The sequence below is a fragment of the Phoca vitulina genome, unplaced genomic scaffold, assembly GCF_004348235.1.
Source record: "Phoca vitulina isolate PV1807 unplaced genomic scaffold, GSC_HSeal_1.0 scaffold2, whole genome shotgun sequence".
Classification (NCBI taxonomy): Eukaryota; Metazoa; Chordata; class Mammalia; order Carnivora; family Phocidae; genus Phoca; species Phoca vitulina.
The window spans coordinates 2,812,244-2,820,944 of record NW_022589705.1 but is presented as its reverse complement, the minus strand read 5'-3'; the positions used below and the strand labels follow the sequence as shown (position 1 = coordinate 2,820,944).

The following is an 8,701-nucleotide window of genomic DNA, read 5'->3' as shown; positions in this document are numbered from 1 at the left end:
GGATAGTGCTGCTGTAAACACTGGGGTGCATATGTGCCTTAGAATCGGTATTTTTGTATCCTTTGGATAAATACCTAGTAGTGCAATTGCTGTAGGGTAGTTCTATTTGTAACTTTTTGAGGAACCTCCATACTGTTTTCCACAGTGGCTGCACCAGTTTGCATTCCCACCAACAATGCAAAAGAGAGTTTCCTTTTCTCTGTATCCTTGCCAACATCTCGTTTCCTGTGTTGCTAATTTTAGCCATTCTGACAGGTGTGAGGTAGTAAGTATCTCATTGCAGTTTTAATTTGTATTTCCCTATTGATGAGTGATGTTGAGCATTTTCTCATGTGTCTGTTAGCCATTTATATGTCTTCTTTGGAAAAATGTCTGTTCATGTCTTCTGCCCATTTCTTAACTGAACTTTTTATTTTGGGGGTGTTGAGCTTGATAAGTTCTTTATAGATTTTGGATATTAACCCTTTATCCAATATATCAGCTGCAAATATCTTCTCCCATTTCATTGGTTGCTTTTTAGTTTTGTTGATTGTTTCCTTTGCTGTGCAGAAGTTTTTTATCTTGATGAAGTCCCAATAGTTCATTTTTGCTTTTGTTTGCCTTGCCTTTGGAGACATGTTTAATAAGAAGTTGCTGTGGCCAAGGTTAAAGAGATTGCTCCCTGTGTTCTCCTCTAGGATTTTGATGGATTCCTGTCTCACATTTAGGTCTTTCATCCATTTTGTATTTATTTTTGTGTCTGGTGTAAGAAAATAGTCCAGTTTTATTCTTCTGCATGTTGCTGTCCAATTTTCCCAACACCATTTGTTGAAAAGACTGTCTTTTTTCCACTGGATATTCTTTCCTGCTTTGTCAAAGATTAGTTGACCATAGAGTTGTAGATCCATTTCTGGGTTCTTTATTCTGTTCCATTGATCTATGTCTCTGTTTTTGTGGCAGTACCATACTGTCTTGATGATTATAGCTTTGTAATACAACTTGAAGTCTGGGTGTGATGCCTCCAGCTTTGGTTTTCTTTTTCAACATTACTTTGGCTGTTTGGAGTCTTTTCTGGTTCTATATAAATTTTAGAATTGTTTGTTCTAGCCCTGTGAAAAATGCTGGTGGTATTTTGATAGGGATTGTACTAAATATGTAGATTGCTTTGGGTAGTACAGACATTTTAACAATATCTGTTCTTCCCATCCATGAGCATGGAATGTTTTTCCATTTTTTTGGGTCTTCCTCAATTTCTTTCCTAAGTGTTCTACAATTTTCAGAGTACAAATCTTTTACCTCTTTGGTTACTAAACCAAGACAAACTTTAAATCTAATGTTAAGGTAAAATACATTTTCAGCCTCACAAGTTGTCAAAAATTTTACCTACCATGGCTCCCTTTTTTTGAAACAGATTACATGATATCCTTCAATAAAATGAAAGGGAAAGCCAAAAAAAAAAAAAAAGGAAGAAAACATGGGACCCAGGAAACAAAATCCAACACATGAGATGAGAGAGGTGAAGATTAATAATAAAAGCAAGTCTGCAGGCAAAATCTTGCTGCACTCCAGCAATCCACCAACCCATGCTAAAGCAGAGGGCAGATAACCCCAAGAGGAAGTTGTCAAAAAAAAAGAAAGAATGATGCAATGCATTTGACCATTCTGACAGGACTTGTAGAACTCTTTTGGAGTTTCCAGGAAGAATTAGAGATTGTGTATGGAACACAACCAAAAGGGGTTGGTGAGGGGAAAGAACAAAGATAATTACTGATTCCAAGAAAAACAAAATATTGTGCAACAAAGGTAAAAGTAAATTGTGGCATACTCTGTGGTTTTAACTGTAAATAGCATCTACATAGTAATTAATAATGTGAATAATTAATGTTCACTTAATTAAAATAAGATATAAATGTTTGGGAAAGATTAGAAGAAAAGGCATGGAAAATAAGTGTGTGCGCAATTAGGATGGGAGGAAAGCTATTATGAAAAAAAGAGATAAATCCTACATGCCATAGTAGAAAGCAAGTGATAGTGCTTAACCTATAAAATCAAATAACTATATAGGCAATATTTAGCCATACGGAAGCAAGTGCCCAAAGAATCAGCTTATTTAGTTAAAATGGTTACCTCTGGAGTGATAAAAATGAGAAAAAGTGGGAGCTTCTTTTTGCTCCCTTTGCTCGTTAAAACTATGTAGATATATAATTTTAACAAAAATATAATCTAAATTAAAATAAAAATAAAGAGCTAAGCAAAAAATTATTACATTCAGAAAAATAAAAATTGTACAATAAGGGAAACTGGTCATAATATGTGAGTCCCCTGTAAAAAATATGTAATCATATTCTAAGTGTTGATTGTTAATTTATTAAAAAGCCTGATAAAAATCACATCACTTCATGTGAAAAGAGAAAGATTTACTTATGCATTTCCCCCATAAGACTGCAAGACCTGAGGTGTGCTTTCCCAGGGTATGGACACGGGTTACAAGTGGTATTAGAATAATGGGGAAAAGAGAAAAATAAAGGCTCCATTACAGCACTATTTAGCAAAAAAATATGATAGAGTATATTATGAGATCACAATGAAGTCCCATCTAAATTATGTTGGAAAGTCAGTAAAATATTCTGGAAAAGACCTCTGACCTCTTGAGATCATGTTAATAAGGTTTAAAATAAAGAGAGATGGGAACTACAGACAGAGAGTAGCATGTAGAAAGGGGAAGAAAAATGGAATGTAGTTTGAGGTGTTTTAGGAACTACCATTAGTTTGTAATAGCTACTGCAAAATGTGTCTGCTACTTTGGCCATAAGCCTCTTTGCCACAAGCATTTTCATCACAAACATTTTTGCCACATAACTAATAGCCTATAAGGAAATTTTGCCATAAAAATAAAAGAGGGACTTTCATTAAGAACATAATGAAACATGAAAAATTAATAACAAAATTAAAAGATTTTATTATGGGATATAAAATATCTGAATACATTCAAAATTATATTGTAGATTCATGTAACAGATTTTATTTTGTGGATTTTACCAAAGCATTGTTTTCAAAGTTTTTCATTCACAGTATTACACATATTTTTTTGCTTGTTGATTTGTCTCCTTTGGCATCACACTTTTTCTTTTTTTTCATTAAATGTTTTTCTTTTGTTAAGAGAGGTGTTAGTTTCCAAAATGCATATTTATAACTGAGCTTTGTATTGCATTGTGAAAGCCTTCTACACTGTTGTTCTTGATGCACTGTCATGTGTCCACTGATAGATGTTCTAAAGCTCTATGGGAAATGTGGGTTCAAAACTCTGCACCACTGTATAGACCATGGTGAGAGCTAAGGTCTATATAATATATAAAACATCTGTGCTCAGGGTTTTGTATGGACATGAGTTTTCAATTCAATTTGGATAAATACCAAGGAGTATGACTGCTGGATCATATGGTAAGGGTATGTTTAGCTTTGTAAAAATCTGCCAAATTGGGGTTCGGGGAGTGCAGTTCAAGATGGCAGCATAAGAAGACCCTGCACTCACCTCCTTCCACAGACCAAATCTACAGCTACATATAGAACAATTCTGAAAAGGACATGAGAACTAGCTGAATAGCTCTTCCACATCAAAGAATTTAAGCCACATCAAACCAGGTAAGAGAGACAAAGATACAGTCCCACCAAACCCCACTTCCAATGCAGTGGAATAAGATTCCATCCTTATGGAAGCAGGAAGGATGTAACAAATATGGAGTGTATCCCTGAAGAACAAGGGGTTTGAGGCCCACATCACTTCCCATCCTTGGAACCTGCACTGATGATATGAGACCCTAAAACACCTGGCTTTAAAACCAATGGGTCTTATGTCCAGGAGATGCAAAAGGCTGTAGGAAACTGACTCTGAACTTAAGGAGCTCATATAGAGGCAACCCACAGAATGGGAGAAGATATTTGCAAATGACACTACAGATAAAGGGCTGTTATCCAAGATCTATAAAGAACTTCTCAAACTCAACACCTAAAAAACAAATAATCAAGTCAAAAAATGGGCAGAAGACATGAACAGACACTTCTCTGAAGAAGACATACAAATGGCTAACAGACACATGAAAAAACATTCATCATCATTAACCATCAGGGAAATTCAAATCAAAACCACATTGAGATACCACATTACACCAGTTAGAATGGCAAAAATGGACAGGGAAAGAAACAACAAATGTTGGAGAGGTTGTGGAGAAAAGGGAAACCTCTTACACTGTTGGTGGGAATGCAAGTTGGTGCAGCCACTTTGGAAAACAGTGTGGATGTGCCTCAAAAAGTTGAAAATAGAGCTACCCTATGACCCAGCAATTGCACTCCTGGGTATTTACCCCAAAGACACAGATGTAGTGAAAAGAAGGGCCATATGTGTGGGAAACAGAACGCCACAACGGCCACTGGTACATGTTCACTCAGACTCCGAGATCTCTGAGAAAACTCGAGATTGCAGGGTTAAAAATAACCTGAAAGGATCAGAGTGAAATGCCCTTGGGACGTGTGTGGTCAGTTCTAAAGTACGCAGCAGAAGATGTTTTGTAGATAGGAAGCCAGCTGTAAACAGCACACTGTGCACTCCCCTCTTTGTTCCTTTATTCTGTTTTAAAGATTCTTACGTGCTTGACTAATCCTGGGTACGTGCAGGAATGTGCCTTACTACGCCCCTGCTGTAAATCATTATAGATCTATATCACTGTAGAAGGTATATAAGAGTATGGAAAATAAACCTCGGCACCTCGGGATGTTCGCTCGGGGTCCCCTGTGCCTCGCTTTACTGTCATCTCTTTTTCTCAGTTCCTTCACCGCCCCAGGTCCACGACTCTCAGAGGTCAACAATATGCACCCCAATGTTCATAGCAGCAATGTCCACAATAGCCAAACTGTGGAAAGAGCCGAGATGCCCTTCAACAGATGCATGGATAAAGAAGATGTGATCCATATATACAATGGAACATTAGCCATCGGAAAGGATGAATACCCAACTTTTACATCAACATGGATGGGACTGGAGGAGATTATGCTAACTGAAATAAGTCAAGCAGAGAAAGTCAATTATCATATGGTTTCACTTATTTGTGGAACATAAGGAATAGCATGGAGGACATTAGGAGAAGGAAGGGAAAAATGAAGGGGGGCGGAATCAGAGGGAGAGACGAACCATGAGAGACTATGGACTCCAAGAAACAAACTGAGGGTTTTAGAGAGGAGGGGGATGGGGGGATTTAATGCCCATCTCTTTCAAACTCTTATAAAAAAAAAATCAAAGAGGAAGGAGTACTTCCAAATATATTTTACAAGGCCAACATTACCATGATACCAAAATCAGACAAGCACATCACAATAAAAAAAGAAAAATTAGGGCGCCTGGGTGGCTCAGTTGGTTAAGCCACTGCCTTCGGCTCAGGTCATGATCCTGGAGTCCCGGGATCGAGTCCTGCATCGGGCTCCCTGCTCGGCGGGGAGTCTGCTTCTCCCTCTGACCCTCCCCCTTCTCATACTCTCTCTATCTCATTCTCTCTCTCAAATAAATAAATAAAATCTTTAAAAAAAAAAAAAAAGAAAGAAAAATTATAGGCCAATATCCCTGATGAACATAGATGCAAAAATCTTCAACAAAATTTTAGCAACTAAAGTCAACAATACATTAAAAAGATCACATTTCATGATCAAGTCAGATTTATTCCAGGGAATAAATTTATGTTTCAATATCCACAAATCAATCAACATCCTACACTACATTAACAAAATGAAGGATAAAAATCATATGATCTCTCAATAAGTACTGAAAAGCATTTGACAAAATTCAATATCCACTTATGATAAAGCTCTCACAAAGTAAGTAAAGAAGAAATGTACCTCAACATAATAAAGACCATATATGACAAGCCAAAAGCTAATACTATATTCCTTGGGAAAAACCTGAAAGCTTTTCCTCTAAGATCAGGAACAAAACAAGGATGCTCACACTCACCACTTAACTCAACATAGTATTGGAAGTTGTAGCCAGAGCAATTAGGCAAGAAAAAGAAATAAAATGCATAAAAATTAAAAAGGAAGAAGTAAAATTGTCACTATTTGGGGATTACATCACTTCATACATAGAAAACCCTAAAGACACCACCAAAAGAACATTAGAACTAATAAACTCAGTAAAGCTGCAGGATACAAAATCAACATACAAAAATCGGTCATGTTTTTATATACTAACAACAAAATATCAAAATGATAAGTTAAGAAAAAATCCTATTTACAATTTCATCAAAAAGAACAAAATATCTAGGAAAAAATTTAACCAAGGAGGTGAAATACCTGTACACAGAAAACTACAAGGCATTTATGAAAGAAATTGAGGAAGACATAAACAAATGGAAAGACATTCTGTGCTCATGGATTAGAAGAATTAATATTGTTAAAATGTCCATACCCAAAGCAATTTATAGATTCAATGCCATCCCTATCAAAATTGCAATGGCATTTTTCACAGAAATATAACAAACAACCCTAAAATGTATATAGAACCACAAAAGATCCCAAATAACCAGAGCAATCTTCAGGAAAAAAAAAAAAGAACAAAGCTGGAGGTATCATACACCCTGATTTCAAACTATATTACAAAGCTATAGTAATGAAAACGGTACAGTATTGGCATAAATAACAGACAAACGTATCAATGGAACAGAATCAAGAACACAGAAATAAACCCATGCATAAATGGTGAATTAATTTATGACAAAAGAGGCAAGAATACACAATGGGAAAAGAATAAGTCTCTTAATAAATATGGTATTGAGGAAACTGGACAGCCACACGCAAAAAATTGAAACTGGACTACTATCTTACACCACATATAAAAACTAACGCAAAATGGATTAAAGACTCGAATATAAGACCAGAAACAATTAGACTCCTAAAAGAAAACAGGTGGTAAGTTCCTTGACATCATTCTTGGCGATATCACCACTTTTTTGGATCTGACTCCAAAAGCAATGGCAACAAAAGCAAAAATAAATAAATGGGACTACATCAAACTAAAAAGCTCTGTACAGCAAAGAAAACAATCAGCAAAATAAAAAAGCAACCTACTGAATGGGAAAAGATATTTGCAAATCATATATCCAATAAGAGGTTAATATCCAAAATATATGAAGAACACCTACAACTCAATAACCAAAAAACCAAACAATCCAATTACAAATGGGCAAAGGATCTGAATAGACGTTTTTCCAAAGAAGACACACAGATAGCCACAGGTACATGATAATACTGGTTTCAGAAGTAGAATTTAGTGATTCATCACTTACGTATAACACCCAGTACCCATCATAACAAGTGCCTTCCTTAATACCCATCATCCATTTAATCTATCCCCTCACCTACCTCTCTTCCAGCAACCCTCAGTTCGTTCTCTATCATTGAAGTCTCTTATGGTTTGCTTCCCTCTCTCTTAAAAAGTACTGGGTGATGGGCATTAAGAAGGCCATGTGATATGATAAGCACTGGGTGTTATATGCAGCTAATAAATCATTGAACTCTACACCAAAAACTAATGATGTGCAATATGTTGGCTAATTGAATTTAAATTAAAAAAAAAAAAAGAAAGAAATCTTCATTCCAAAAAAAAAAAAAAGAACTGCTGATTTTTCAGTTCCTTCAGCTTTTTACTTGTTAGGACAGAGTGAAAACCTTGATTCCTTACCTCTCTCCTGGATTTTATGTCACTCAATGATGACCTCATTCTGCCTGTCTTTCTTGGAATAGTTATTTCCTTGTATCAAGGTATTTTATATCAATTGGAAAGCACTTTTTTTGCAGTTTTATACCTTTATTTGACAATCAGTGGTTAGCTCTCATCCACATTAACTATCTGTAGATTTTTTGAAAGTGGTGACAGGTACATAGGTAACAAATTTATAGAGCTTGTTTGGTGAATCTTCATCCTCGTTACATTTTCTGGACAACCACACACGGACAATATGGAACGAACATTCCTTATTGCTTTGGCCCAGATAGTTTTGTTGAGCCTGGTGTCAATGCACACATCTGGAGTTCCCACCTTCTTCATGGCAAATTTCCAGATCTCTTTGAGTGTCCAAGGGGCACACTTCTTGAAACCCATTCCATGGATGCATTTGTGACCGTTGATGCATTCTCTGGTCACTACCTCATTGATAACAGAATGGTCCTTCTTCTTGTCACCCTTCTTTGTGGAAGCCATGCTGCTGGGCCCTGGTTGGAAAGCTGGAAAGCAATTTTAGTCTTTGTCATTATCTACTTACAGCCTTTAAATATAAAATCTCCATCTTACAGCCAAATGGATCTGTTAAATCCAGGAATTCCAAAAAACCATGCCTTACCAGTATGCCCATGGGAAGGGCTCTGAGGTACTAACAGCCCAGAAGTGGCTTTTCTCTTCTTCTGAGTTTCTTTGGGCTGAGGTGTAGCTGTCAGTACAATTACAGACAGCCCTTAATTTTGGTGAGCATGATCTTCTGACATAGTGAAGTTACTGTCTATGTTAACTTTACCTATCAGAATCAAATATTCTACCTGGTTGCAGTATACAATGGGTTCTGTTCTTTTTTTTCCCAATGGGTTTTTGTTTTATTTTTACATATGCAAAACCAAAAAAAAGAAGAAAAACAACAAGAAGATCAGCTTGTTTTGGGGGCCTCTCCATGAAGTCTTTGTGTGAACT

The 8,701-nt window shown here is 36.3% G+C and overlaps 1 pseudogene; it reads right to left on the bottom strand.

Annotated features, from left to right (window-relative positions):
• Positions 1-7,846: 7,846 nt before the first annotated feature.
• Positions 7,847-8,221, bottom strand: LOC116639657 (annotated as a pseudogene).
• Between the last annotated feature and the right edge of the window lie 480 nt (positions 8,222-8,701).